Source organism: Struthio camelus, chromosome Z (assembly GCF_040807025.1).
Source record: "Struthio camelus isolate bStrCam1 chromosome Z, bStrCam1.hap1, whole genome shotgun sequence".
NCBI classification, from domain to species: domain Eukaryota; kingdom Metazoa; phylum Chordata; class Aves; order Struthioniformes; family Struthionidae; genus Struthio; species Struthio camelus.
The window spans coordinates 4,535,985-4,551,460 of record NC_090982.1 but is presented as its reverse complement, the minus strand read 5'-3'; the positions used below and the strand labels follow the sequence as shown (position 1 = coordinate 4,551,460).

The following is a 15,476-nucleotide window of genomic DNA, read 5'->3' as shown; positions in this document are numbered from 1 at the left end:
CAACATGAACAGTTTTAGCAGCGTAATCTACATAGGAATCCAGCTTCTTGTACCCTACCTTCAGAATTATGGTCCTCCTTACTTTCCAACCCTCATAACTCTTAAAAAAAAAAAAAAAAAAGTCATCTATACTGTTTTCTTCTTTGCTCTTACAGTTTCTAATACTCAAGGACAGCTAGGATCTGTCTTACTTTACAACTTTGCAAATACTTTAGGCTGAATTTAACTACTGTTTCCCATCTTTAAATGTAGTAAAAAATTATTACGTTGTATTATCTGAGAGAGGAGCACACGCCACTTCCAGAACAACTGCACAGGTGTATAGCTCCACTTTGTGAAGCAGCAGTGGAACAAACAGAGTCACAATGGCAGAAAAATTTCCAAAATACAAAGAGAAATACAACATATCCAACTCCTTCGCTAGCAGACAACTACAATAGAAAAATAATAGTAGGATCAATGTTCTAATTTTATAGAATTAGTAAGAATGAGTCACTATTTTTTCTTCCAACTGCAAATGTGATTTTTTACAGTGGTAGAGTTGCAATACAAAACAGATGACAGAGAAAGTCCACAGTTCACATTATGGTTCCTCTAAAAGCATAACAAAATGTGTCTTCACAATGTCTGCAGCCAGCATTTCTAAACTGACATGTATATATTTAAGAGAATGTTTTGTGGATATTGGAATTTTGCACAAAGATGCCCTTTTATGTATAGAGTTTATATATAAACCATATAAACTATACTTACAGTTCCAGTTATGGAACTGCATTCTGGAATTTGCTCTGCAGTGAGGGAGAAGTGAAGCATTCTCAAAATACTTCTTTGACCTTGTATTCCTTGAACAGATATTATTGAAGAAAGGACCCTAAAATACTGTACTGTATTTATACTAAAAATATGCTATTCTTCAAGATGCATGGCTGTTTGACATGAGCACTAACACTATCATATGTTATAAGCAGCCTTGCTGATTTCACTGCAACTGTCCCTGAAAAAGTAATCAAGGTCACCAAGAGTGGCCTGAGACATCTGTAAAACATCATAGCAATCTCATCTGAATGACTGATATAAAGACAGTTAAATAAAATAATGTTATCCAATGTGCATCATACATAATGTCTTAGAGCCTCAATCTCTGTATTCATAATTAAGAAGGATGCTTAATAATGTCCATAGCATATATGACAAACATGAAGTCAAAGTAAAATCAAAGTAAAGAAACAGTCCCTTAAATTATCAAAACTTTAAAATGTGAAAATTCTATTTGAAATCCCGTATCCAAGGTTCTTCAGGATTCTGTACATATTGATTACCTGTAACTACGCTCTAAACAATCTTTTTTTGTATGTGTGTAAAGCATGCTGGCACTGGGAAGAGAAATATGATTCTGACATTACAATATACCATCAGGTTAATAATGGATTTAACTCACAAAGTTCACCCAAACCCTTTAGATATAGGGCAGCATGAAGTCATGAGAAGCTTAACATCTTAAGCTTAGCTCACTCATTTTGCACCTTCTACATTCAAAGTGAGACTCTGTGAGTGCTTATCTCTTGCTTGTGTTTCAGGTCAGGTCGGGGCATTCATCATTCATACTCACAGAGGTTGCTCACCACAAGGAGGACACAAGGCCCGCTGTTGTTTACTCCCTTCAATGGTCTTCAGAGACTTCTGTGCACATTTTCGGTGAAAACAGTTTTATTTCCTATGAACAGTTCCCATTAACTATTAAGACCAAAATTTGGCCAGTAGCTTTAAAAGCAATTTTAATCAGTTGGGAAATGGTAGCCAGTGACATAGGCTTCAAAGTTCCCCAATTGCAATTCACAGAAAGGCTACATTGAGCACTATATGCATGCTTCTGAATTCTTTTTGTTCAAGCCAAGAATGTGCATTGCAAGGAAATTTTTATTAGCACTGTTTCTGCTTTTTGTTGAGACAGAAAGTTAATTTCAACCATAAAACCTCCAGAAGACAGAGGCTGGTACGAGATATATGATATTTCACTTATCATACTACAGAGGTTCCAAAGGCTACTTTAAAGGAGATTTTATCGTAAAACCATATATTAGAACTCTTTTTTCTTTCTCCCTCCTTTCTAGAGGAAAAAAGGACAGATAATATTTGAATGACAGGGACAGCTCAGCTGAAGTTGCTGAAGTATATAATTTCAAATGTTTACTTAGAGACTTCTTAAAACACATATTCTTTGTCTGACAGACCATGAGAAGTTGTGCTCATCTAGATTAGGAGCTTTATATGAAGCTGATGTTTAGCCTGATGTACCCCGACTGCCAAACATACTTTCATTTCCAAGTTGTAAAGATCTATCCCTAGCTAGAGTAGCTTCATCAGACTATATCAGCTAAGAATAATAGCCTGTTAGTCGTTAACTTAGATCTCATCACAGGAGGAAGGGAGGGATCAAGACGACAGGGCACAGTGTCACCTGAACATTGGCTTACTGTTTCCAGACATAAACTGTATTTTTGTACCATTGAGATAATGCTGACATTAGCTTGGAATTTGTGTACTTGTGTCTACAGACACATCCCAAAAAAGTTTTAAGCATAATTCCATTTAAAAAAAAAACCACTCTTTACCATGCCAAAAAGCAAAATTTGAATGTGGTTACCCTTAATTAGAGTCATAAGTATGAGGGCTACATACCAGGGGAATGACAGAATTTATTAAGCAGTTTAATTCTTTGCTAAGCTGGCATATTACTCCACAGTTTCTAAGATCTTGAAACAAAAAGGTAAAAGCTAGAGGAGCAGATAGAAAACAGAAAAGCAAAACAAAATAAAATCATTCACCCTCTCCTCCACTTCTTTTGAAACATCTGCTGAAATCAGACAAGATGGAATTAATTTTGGTGATGTCTGAAAGTGTCCATACCTCATCACTTTATATTAGACTGATTGATTTCTACAGCTTGTTCTAAGCAATGAAATAAATTATTTAGACAGCAAAACAACAGTCTTAGCTAAAGATAAAAAGGAATTCTCAGGATCTAATAACAAAATAAAATATTACACAAAAATAACTTTGAATTAAACATGCACCCAGGCTAATACTCCATACAGGTCATAGTCAGTCTGTTAATATAAGAACAAACATTGTGAGTATTAAATTTATCTGTCCTTCAACTGTTTTCATACTGGTGTAAAGTCATCAAGTGTAGTAGAAATCCTTCTTGTTAATACAGTGTAAGGAAAAGCAGTGTTAGTCTTCTTAGTTTTGTCAAAAAGATGTTTTTGTAAAGAAAGCAGCTTATTTCACAATGTAAAGGGCTATTCAGAGTGGAAATTGCAATGGTTCTTTGCATTTATGCTTGTGGAATACAGATTTTGGGACAGTTAGATATGACTGTGCAAAATCTCTAGACTAGTAATAACTCTAATAAGGTGAAAAAAATACATGCGTTAACACAGTTCTCTGTATTGATCTTTGTGTCTCCCTTCTGCTTGGAGGTACATGATCAAGTTTTTACTTTAACCTGTTCTTTGTTGCAATACACTTAGGTGACAACGAATTTCTGTTTCAAGTCACAGCCACTACTCTGAGATGATAATTAAGAGGAAATCCTGTTAGTAAGAAACAGATATATGACTCTGTAAACAGCGACAGTTGAACTAAATCTGGAAGCTGTCAATGAACAAATTGAGTTCAATAGACTTACCTGTTACACTGCTTTTAAAAGTCCAGCCCTTCCTCTTTAGCACGTAAAGGTCTTAGCCACTGGGTGAAATCAAAATAGGGTATTTGATCATGATAATCCCAACCTGTCATGGACAACAGCATCTGTCTCAAAATGCTTCAAATGAACCTGCAAGACACAGATATTCTTTCATTTAAATTGCAAAATAGTCAACCATGTCCTAGGACAAGGAGGCATAGGCACTTAATCAATGAACGTGTTATAAGAGAGTGTACAAACCTATAAATATCTCATGCTAAACCTCAAGATCAGAGACTGTAAAGCTCATGCTCTGGAGAAACTGTTTTTGCTGAGTACATGCAGCTCTGTAATGTACTTATTGATCCATTAAATCTGTCAGGATTAATAAACAGTATTTAATCTAAAAAAATGCACAGCTTTTCACTCATGAACCTTTTTCATATCAATTCCAAAAGGAAGACCATACTTTGAACCAAAGAGAATCTTATCAGAGAAAAGTTACAGAAAATATCTCAGAGAAATCATATTTAGTTGCTCCATGGGTGTTTTGCCGGGTGTCATTTCTTAGAGTATCTTTAATAGAAAATACAACTCACCTGCAAGCAGACCCAATGCAAACACAAACCAGTCATGAGCTCTTCTTCTGACTAAGAAAATGCATGCAGAGAAGTAAAGTATTCATTTGGCATATATCAATCCAGCCTTGTTGAGTCATGACTCCACTGCAGCCAATGAAATTTACAGTTTCATCTAGCATTCTGACTCTGTTTAGTTTTAAGTTTCCATGAGAAATCTTCCTGCAGCTTAGAAGTACTCTTTGTAATTCCAGTAACTAAATACTTACCGCTGTTAAAATCTCTATACATACTATTTCAGACTTTTAACAATAGTATATCTATAGACTTCACTAAAAAGATGATGCATTTAGGTCAGCTGAATCTATGTACTGAAGATATTTTTTCTCATCTTCGTTTTCTATCACTGAAAGCTCCAGGCCAATGTACAGATTTCATGGGGAATTCCAGATGGCATCCAGACCATGGAGGATTCATAAGAAGATGCACTAATCTGGGCTTTTCTCAAGAGTTCCAACTTAGTATTTCAGACTCTGCTGAAATTTAAAGAGTGATCGAGCACTATTTAGTGAAAATCTACAAAATTCTGGATAAAATGCATTTCCTGCCCTTTCCATTGAAAAGAACGTCCCCCTCAACTTCTGCTTATTTTTCTGAAACAAAGATCAAGAAAAGGTGTGTCGAGGTGAAAGTGGGTACATACACGTATGTAAGAGGAAAATAAAATATTCTTCATTAATTCAGAAATATCCTCGATCAAAGTTCAGTGGATTTCTCCTCTAATTTTGCAAAGTATTTCACTGCTAGATTGACAGGGAATATGAGTATTCAGCAAACCAAATTTGTTAGACTGTAACAATGGAGCAATAATCACAGGTTTTAGGTCAAAAGAGAAACTGCTACTCAAGCTTCACCAGTTGTTGGTGGGTATTTCTAAAAGGTAAGAAAACAGAAGGTATTTCTAAACAGAACAAGACTGCACTTATCTTTATCTTTTAAAAAGATAATTTAGTGCATCTGAAAAATATGAAAAAGAATGCTTCCAAGTGTACAAAAATAATCAGATTTTCCATGATTCCAAACGAGAATGCAAGCACAATGAAAAGTTTTAGCAACGTACCCAACTAAATGATCAGAAATCACAGTTCTGATCTGCCACATACCAGATCAGATGAATACAGGAAACGTGAAGGCTTAATAATACTTTGAGAACTGGCTGAATGTCTTGCATCAATATATTAATAGAACTTTGCCATCCAATTCAGTGTACACCGATACACTGATTGATGTATCGTTCTTCATGGCCAGATGCAGAGAGGAAGGGACACACTGATAGGTCTCAGAATAAACCTACTATCAAACTACAAAAGTGCAAGAGGGAAGGACGATTTTTTTGTTTGTTTGTATTTTTTAGCGGTCATCTCCAAAGTGACATCTGTGATGAGGTAGCAAGAAAGCTTCCCTAAAAATGTAACCTTATAGACATGTAAAGGAGACTGAACAAAAAAGCAGCACTCTTAGGAATATCTTGCAGGAAGACAATAGGAAATCGTTTCACTCTATTGTTGCTTTAAAGTTCTCAGAGTATGACAGAGTCTGCATGTGCAAAGTAAAACATTCCAAATATTCCTCCAAATTTACATGATATTTTTGCATTTTACAATGTTAACACTTGTGACTTTAAAAACCTGATGGTTGTGTTGCCATTCAAACGGGCCTCAACAGTCTGGAGAGACAGGCAAAGAAGAATCACATGAAGTTCAACAAAGGGAATTACGACGTCCTGTACCTAGGGAGGAATAACACTATGCATCAGCATACACTGGGGACCAACTGGATAGAAATCCGCTTTGCAGAAAAGGATCTGGGGTCCTGGTGGACAACAAGTTGACCACGAGTCAGTAACGTGCTTTGGGACAAAGAAGGTCAATGGCATCCTGCGCTGCATTAGGAAGAGCACTGCCAGTTCGTTGAGGGACGTGATCCTTTCCCTCTCCTCAGCCCCGTTGAGGTCACATCTGGAATGCTGTGACAAGTGCTGGGCTCCTCACTAGAAAAACAGACACAGACTTGCTGGAGCAAGTCCAGTAAAGTAACACAAAGATGACTAAAGGAGTGGAGCACTTCTCCTACAAGGAGAGGCTGAGAGAGCTGGAACTGTTCAGCCTGGAGAAGAGAAGGCTCAGGGGGATTCTTAGCAATGTGCATAAACACCTGATGGGCGCAGTAAATTAGATGGAGCCAGACCTTCCTCAGTGTGTACAGTGACAGGATGAGAAACAATAGGCATAAAATGAAATATACGAACAGAAAATATTTAAACAAAAAACAAACAAACAAAAACTCTGTGAAGGTAGTGATGAAGTACTGGAACAGGCTACCCAGAAAGCTGTGGAGTCTCTGTTCTTGGAGGTATTCAAAAGCCAACTGATTCTGAAAAACTTTTTGTAATTCATACTGCTTTGAGCATGAGGGTTAGATCTTTTGAGGCACCTTCAAACTTCAACTATTCTGTGATTCTGTGAAATCTTACAAAAATCATCTAGTGAATGGAAAACCTCAGAATCTTTTGCTTACTTCATATCAGCTTGAAATAAATCAATGCAATCTGTTTTGTAATAGCATGTTGTTTAACAGCAATAAAGACAAGTTTGTTTCATCTCTGTACTCTACCAACACAATGTTTTCAGTGCAATTATATTAACTGTAACTTCTGAAGTCATGGACATTCAGCAAAACTGGCATGTTAAAAACCAATCTGCACAAGAATAATATGTCACTATATATAACCCTCCCCCTGACAAACACTAGTTTAGTAGGTAGGTACAATATTATCATCAATTTAATTGTCTGCTTTTCATTTTTACCATTACCACAGTCCAATTTTTTAAAGCAGACTGAAGTAATAACACTAGTGGGACAGTAAAGCTAGAGACTGGAGGATATTTTCCAAAGCACAGTCCCACAGAACAAATGCCAACTCTGCCTAATGGGAGTCAGTAAACTCAGACAAGCAAGGCACACACAACAGGCCTGCACCTTCAGTAGTGTTTCTACTACTGTGAAAGCAAAACCAAAAAAACCAGTAGGTGATGTTTTTGCACTCACTTCGTCCAGATGTACACGGCCAAAATGGATAGGTACAGAAACCAATTCCACTATATTCAGAGGCTTTGTGACATTGCCAGTTACAGCAGTCCATCCTGGCTCTGATCCTCTGGAGTTTGAGGAGTATGCTGCTAATTGCAGTGTTGGCATTTTGCCAGTCTTATTTTGCAAAGCCATGAATATGCCTAGGTCTCAACAAAGAAACAAGAGAGGGATATTCTTTGTTCGGTTCCGATATAAACCCATTAGCAATACTGACTATCTGTAACTCAGAAGCAAACAACACAGCCTCTTTTTCACTTGCTTACAGATCATCCAAGGAGAGACATTAATTGCTTCGTTATTTTTCATATTATTTCAGTAATGCTAGCAGAGGAGAAGGACCGCTTAAGAAGAGTTGCTTCCCATGCCACACAACGTAATCATGCGAGACAGTAACTGACCCTCAGGTTTACAATTTAAATCAAGAGGGCAGGCAAAGGATGGAAAAACGTATAGTGGAATAGAAAAGAACACAGACTCAGCAAATGTAATACCAAATATAATTGTTCTGATTTTTTTAATTAAATGTTGGTGCTGGATTTTCAGTCCTTTCAGTAGGTTTGTGATAGAGGTATTGCTGAAAAAAGCAAAGGAAAAAATGAAGAGGTGCTGGAACAAAGAGGGGGAAGTTTCAGAACGGAAAGAGTCTGCAACACCATACAAACTTATAACCATAGATTTAGGTGACTTTTTGAAGCTACAGCATAGGGTCAAACAAAATCTAACCCTGTTCTGATACAGATTTAGCGCTGCTTATGGTATATGTAGAGTCAGCTTCTAAAATCAGTTGCAAAGGCTACAGGCTGCAAGTACCAAGTGTTTTAGGTTACTGTGTTGGAAGTCCCATACCAGCAAATTTCCCTATGGAAGATTATGCACCCATAGGAGTCACATGATCATGCTTTCTTCAGGAACTGTCTGACTTAGATCCTCCTTGACCTGCCAATAAAAATTACTGTTCAAATCCAAAATTAGTGGTATGATCTCTGCAACAACCACCTACTGAGAACTGGCCTGAAATCATCAAAATCACACATCAAACAGTAATTAGACGCTAACCTCCAGGTAAGAGCACCTTACCAAGTACTTGGAATTACTCAGACAGCAACACTGGAGAACTTTTTTTTTCTGTTTAGCACTGGTATATGGACAGTGTTACTAGTAAATGGCTTGGCTAGTTTTCCTGCTGGTTGATTCATTGCCTGATGATGAAATGGAGCCTTCCAGTTTTACAGTGGCTGACATGGGGTACATCACAGGGGCTGTCAATTGCTTTGAAGATGAGCAGGAATTCCAGTGGGCCTTGAATGAAGCATTTTACCTGCATTTGCACAGATCCCAGCTCATATGCAATAGCTCTGATCTGTCTCGGTCCCATCACAGCTAGTGCATGAACAGTAATTCTGAACATAGAAACATCATCATAAGAAATAATGAATGGCTATCAGAAGCCATCTGGCAACATATATATCAGAAAGGGTGGGAGACCTTTGCCAGTTGTGGGTCAGGGAGTACAGGAACTTCTTAAAAGTCTTTGAAGACCTTGAAGAGTGAAAGTATGTAAGCAATGATGCATGCAGAACAACAGGTAAAACATAATAACACCAAATAATTTCACTGAATATTTCTCCAGCTATATTCATGCTGCTTTTTAACCTCTAACCTCTCACTAATGTGCACGTAAAGCACAAGCAACCTCAAAATCAAGCCCATTTTAAAATGAAGAGGATCATTTTGATTTTAAAAATTGCTGTATTTTTTTTTTCTATCTACTATTTGGGAGTTTAGAGTTCCTTTCTTCCTTTTCTCCACCACAGTTTTGAGACTAAAGCCCCATTTTATGTTAAAAAAAAAAACAAAAAAGAAGACTGAAATTCTAAAACAATGATCCTGTTCCAGGAACTGGAACTTTAATGCACATTCCATTAAAACTTAAAGTTCAATACATAAAGGCTAAATGAAATCATGAAGAGATTGCATTGCATTGCATCTTTCTTCTTTTTTTTCTGTCTTCTTGATTGACAAGTTGCAAGTTACAAAACAGAACAAAACGTATACGCAATAAATCAGTTAAACCTGTTCCATCCAATTAGAGTGGTGAGATATATGACCTGTGATCAGCGTTCCATGGTTAACCAAAGAACATGACATATATTCTAGCGCTTCCATTCTGAAAGAGTTTTTAAATTTATAAGCCTAAGACTAAAAACATTCAAATTTTTAAATTTTCTTGCAATATAACTATGAACAGTAGACAAGATATATTCAGACCAAGTTATATCATTACTGAAAATATAAATAACATACCTTAACACTTAATGGATGAAAGTCTTGGAGATGATCAGTGCACCTTTGGAAATAAAATACACCTATTAAAATTTTTACAACTAATTTAATTTAGGAGAAAGAGTTCCATAATCTGAAACTCTTTATATAACATAGACTACACTATCACAAGCTTCTTTATTACCCAGCAGCCCAATCCTTTCTGACTTAGAGCTACCTTCAACAGGTGAGTGCAATTTGTAGGCTCTCAGCTCCTCTGTTGAGGTTTTCAAGAAGGAGATCTGTAACATTCAGTCCTGTCCATTACAGCCTCCTGACCTAGACTTCAGATCATTTTGTATTACAAAGGCTAGCAAGAACTCTTTTTAAAGCAACTATTTATGAAGCAAGCATCAACAATATTCTGTACTCTCTCTGCAGCATTGTTTACTGAGGCAGCAGTTAACCAATACTATTCACAAATAATTACAGATACCATAGGTGACAGAAAACAACATGAAAATAACAACTGAATTTATCCTAGTTTACCAAGCTGGTGTAAGAACATTGGACAAAGCATTATCAAGAAAAGCACTAGGAACAGCTTGTTCAGGGAAGGAATGACACGATAAGTCTTTTCCCATTCTGACATCCAATTATTACATCCAGTTTTCTGGAAGTATAAAATTACCTATCGCCCCTGAAATAAGAGAGAGCTATAGTCCAACTGCTATGCTGCCATTCTATTATGGAGTTTGCTTAATTACAATATAAATAGTACAATAATGTTATTCATCTTATTTTACAGGTTTAACTGCTTTACAACTAATTACATTGTTTACAGTGATCATCCAAGATATTTCTTCTATATTCATTTCATTAAATGATCTCTGTAGGAACCATCACAATGATATAAGAAATAGTTAAAGTAATCTTGCCACAATAGCTGATGCTTTATTGGCTGTGACAAAGAAAAGAGCATTTGCTCACCTTCAACAACCTGGCTTCAAACTACCTTTCTGGGAACAAGAGACAATCCAAAATTCCTGTATTCTGAACTTGGACACATACAGGATGTTTGCTGATTTGCCCCATAAATGATTCAAAATTAACCTTCCCTGAAATTCCATATCATACTAAGCCCCATTCTCAAATCTCCTGAAATGATAACTCCTGTAATTTACAGAGCTGATCTCAAAGAGAGTGCTTTTCATAGGTAGCTGATTCAACAATAAATTTCAGTCATGTATTTATGTCTTAGCAAAATACTTATTAGAGATGAATTTGATTTTTCAATATAGAAAAATGACATTTTTTTCCTGATATATGCACTTGTGCATACACATCCACACACCAATATTTATTTAATTTTAGAGACATTGGAACTTCCGACACATAATTTGAACTGTATTAAACTCCATTTAAGAAAGCAAATTGTATAATGATTTCTCCAGAAGCTACTTTCGAATCTCAGAAAGGTGATAGTTAGCAGAAATCAAACTACAATTTGCTAATTCCAATTAATCAGATTAAAGTACACCTGAAACAACTGCAGGAATGTGAGCAAAGTGTACCTTCTGGGACAATCAGATCCAGAGGAATGATTGGGAAAACATACAGGGCATTCTTGCTCAATAATAAGAAAAATGCCTTCCTTAAAGTAAAGGCAGCTCTGAAAGGCAGAAAGTGTTTGTGGGATATCATTTTTACTAGGTGCTATTCATAAATAATAGAACATCTATGTTTCTAAGCACTCCCTCTGTAAACAGAGATCTTAGTATTTCATACTAGCTTTCTTCCAGTACTGCCGTGTGTTACAGACTTCTATTCTAATTCTGTATGCTGAAGTAGAACTTTGTTATCTCTTTTGTCAGAGAGCTTTAACAGTCCCAACTCTTAGTTCATGATATTATGGAAAAATTTTCTTTAAGCATTCAGGACTGGCACTGTAAGGATGGTTTAGACTTTTCAACTAAGCTAGTGCCTGATACTGAAAAGATGCTACCTCTCTCTGCATCCAGTTAAGCTAGTGGTATAATGATTACTAGTGGTCTCGCAGCTGGTGGCCCTGAAACTCATATTGTCTTATTTTTGACAATAATGGATGCCTGTTTGATACACCATCACTGATGTTTGTGTCATCATCTCCAATAATCACTGATGTAAAAGTAGCCAATGATCTTCAGTGCTGACTGCGCTACATTTTCACCAGGACACATCACTGATTAAAATTCATGTTTTTTCCAAGTTATCCATTTGGTTCCAAAAAAGACTTCTATATACTTGAAATAAAATATTCTAACAACAGACCAACATATTTCATGTACCTAGTCAACTTCTTTCGTCTCAAGAATTAATTGTAATTTTTCATATTTGCTTTCTGACACAGTTTATTAAAAGGCAAAAATAAAAATCCTGATTTGTAAAACCAACAGAAAGATAGGCATGTCAACATGTGTACATCTCAGATGGTGGAATTAAGTCACCCTGAGGAGCTCTGTTCCTAATCACTAGATTTTCCTCTGGCTGTTAACACTGACCAAATACCTCCTCAAAGCACAGCAGTGGCTATGATGGAGCTGAGATAGTCTTGTCTTAGTGACAGAACAAGAGGCATAAAAGTTGCTTTGCTAATCAAAAAATCTTCCAAGTTTTAGTGTCCAGTTGTTTAAAGGTTTTCCATATCTCATCTATCTGAATTGAGGTGTAATATGGCAGAGGTATGTCTGGTTCTGGCTCATGGTTTTTGAAAGTTTTAGTTCAAATGATTCAATGACTTCAGATAATCAGGATGTGGAAAACCAAAATTAAAATCAAAAATCATGTTATCTGAGCTTTGTTAGAAAGCTCTGTCAAGTTTTTTCTTATAGTTCTAGTGTGCCCATCCTTTGGAGAAGTCACTTCATATTTGATGAAAGAGTAGCTTTTTTGCCACAGATTTGCCATTTTTCTGATCCTCTGAAAACCGAGAAAATGTTGTCAAGTCAGGAGTGTTTACTATTTCAGCGTGAACACGCCCAGTAGAGACCCAGAATATACAAATTCTGTCTTCAAAAGTTTACTGCCCTAATATTTTTCAGAGGTGACTGGATAGCACACATCATTCCCATGGAGGGATATATTTTTCCCACCCACAGTTACAACATAAAACTAATTTTTCTCTGATGTTGCAGCTCTTGGCAGTTCCAGGCAAGCTGCGGGTTTCTTCTGGGCTATTCTATGAATAGTTATAAAACACTTTGCATTGAAATTCCTCATAGAAGAATCAAGTATTAATGTGTACCCAGGTATAGTAGAAGAGATCTGTTTTATGTATCATAAGGATAACATGAATTTCATTTTTTTTATCCTAATTTATATGCCTTATTTCCTACCCTGAAAATGACAGGGAATCAGCCAGTCAGAAATAGTCAGCTGAATGGTCAACAAATAAAAGTTTCCTTAAGTTAACACAATGAGCAATGTAATAATGAAGGCACAGTCCTTAAAATAACTAAAAGATAATTACTTAGCTTCTTTTGTGACTGATGAAGAAAGATTTTGAATGGAAATTTAACAACTGATTTCTTATCATGTCGTTTGATGCCAAATGGGATCACATAATTACCACTGAACGAATTAATATATTCAGATGACATATAATCATGCCTAGTGTACTGATTACAAAAGCAAGAAAACAGGATCTCAGGTGCTTATTTCAAGAAATAATGATAGGAATACATTTTTAGCATGAAAGTGTAAGTACAGTGTTGCAACTGTAGGAAGATGAAAATCATTCTGGCCCAGTGAATTTATCTCTTTCCCTTGAAAACTTTGCAGGAAGAGAAAGCATGCATTTCCAGGACTCTAACAGCACTCTACTTCAACACAGCCACAGCATGCAAACTGGAATGCATCACTAGTAGGACGTGCTATACCATGGTGCAGAACGAGCAGATACAAATCTTGGCCATGTCTTATCCCTTTCCGTATTGTCTAGATTTAAATAGCATTAGTTCCTTACTTTTCTCTGCCCATACAACAACCTTCATTGCTTCCTGATTCTTAGTGGCCTACACTCATTCTTGACTGACTGCCACTTTATATGTCTTTTGTGATCTTTGAAGCAATATTGCTGTTATCTGCATACATCCAGTTGAGATTGAGAAGGCTATTAACATGCCACTGTTAAAACAGAGCAAGAAAAATACCGTGGTGGTTTATCTCCACTCCACCCAGAACATGGATTCATACTGAGTTATTAACAGCATTAATACTGAAAAGCAAAGACTTGCCTTAACACATATATCTTGCTGTTTAAATCAACCAAAAGTAAGTGCATCTTATGTAACACTGAACAAAGATCAGTAATATTAGCAAACAAAACAGTTTAAGAAAATGGAGTCCATGATCTCCTAGAGAAATAAAATATACATTTTGAAATTCAGTCCCCCAAACAAAACATGATATGTTCTTATGAACAATTGTGGGAAAAAAATGTTTTTTTAGAAAACTGAGACTGACGAATCAGAGGTTCCAAGTGAAAGTACCTGTTTGTTTGTTCCTTTGTTTGCTTTTTTCCCTCAATCAGAGCCATGGAAGACTAACGTACCAAAAAAGGAACACCCTAATTTCTCTTGTGCTGCCCAGATTCTACACCTGACAGTGTGCAACTGTCCTGTTTTAGCAAAGCCACCCACCCTGCTCACCAGTGCTCACTTAACAGTGTGTTTCAGGAAGGGGTGGAACTTGATAACAACAGGTTTAGGGAAAGAAAGGGCCACATGGCCTGGGTAAAGGTGCCCTTTTTAAGCTAGAATCGTATATCTTCATAAAAACATACCCAGGAGATTGTTCTCAGGAGCTCAGGCAAAGCCTGAGAGAGGAAGATGTGTGTGTATGTACAGGAGTTGCCTTAGGCACCAAGTGATTTTCTGCAGTTCTGTACTCAGTGTCACAGATGTATTTGCTAGAATCAGCTTTGTAGTACACCCTGCAAGAGAAACATCTTTTTCTGATGACACCTGCTTTCTTCTTACTTTTTGTCTTTTAAATAAAACAAAATCCAAACCAAGTTATAGAACATTTTCCTCACATGGTACTGCAGAAAACACTAGATGGTTATGAATGACATCAGTTGCAAAGTTTTCTTTTCATATTGCTTCTCAGTTAACTGAGTTTTGAGAATGCTTTTAGCAGGGTAATGTAACTGTAGTTGAAACAACCTCCTTGAACCAGAAATTTGAAACTGGGCAGCAAAATACATGTCCATAATCTATAGCATCCTACTCATCCTAAGCAGGTAGAAGTCAAGATGAGAAATCTGAAAACACGTTTGTAGACAGAGATGCAATTAATGGAAGGCTATTAGAAGCTACAAGCTGTAACAGTTCCCTACTGAACTTTAGCACACCTTCCACTAATATCTCACAGTAGCCCAGTTTAAACTGTTCAAAAGAAACATGTTGTATCTCTCTTACTTCTCATAATACGTCCCCAGAATTCACTCCATCTGGATTACATGCATTGGCTAGGCAGTCATGAGCTTGTGTGTGACTGGGAGGAAGAGTAAGAGCTGCCACTTGTGTTGCATTCAAAAAGAATGCCATAGCCATCCTAATGGAGATATTCCTGTTATTTCATTCTTTGCATATTCATCCTAGTGAATTTCATCCTTTAAAGGTTAAATTTGTCATCAAACTCCTCAAAGCAATAGATAACTCTGTGATTTTGTCTCTAGAAATACTGTCAGAAACACATCCTGCTCACTTATACCGAGATGCAAAGCCTGACAGGCAATGAAACATATTTTGAAA

The 15,476-nt window shown here is 36.6% G+C and overlaps 1 protein-coding gene across 7 annotated transcripts in view; it reads right to left on the bottom strand.

Annotated features, from left to right (window-relative positions):
• Positions 1-15,476, bottom strand: part of LINGO2 (leucine rich repeat and Ig domain containing 2) — a 489,457-nt gene that overhangs the window by 156,630 nt on the left and 317,351 nt on the right. For 6 of the 7 annotated variants that reach the window (XR_011137928.1, XM_068928449.1, XM_068928452.1 and 3 more), the window contains 2 exons: positions 9,724-9,766; positions 3,692-3,838 (listed from right to left, as the gene is read on the bottom strand). The gene's annotated coding sequence lies outside the window, so the exon portion shown is untranslated. The remainder of the gene's footprint in view (positions 1-3,691; positions 3,839-9,723; positions 9,767-15,476) is intronic. The other variant, XM_068928454.1, reaches the window with a different exon arrangement.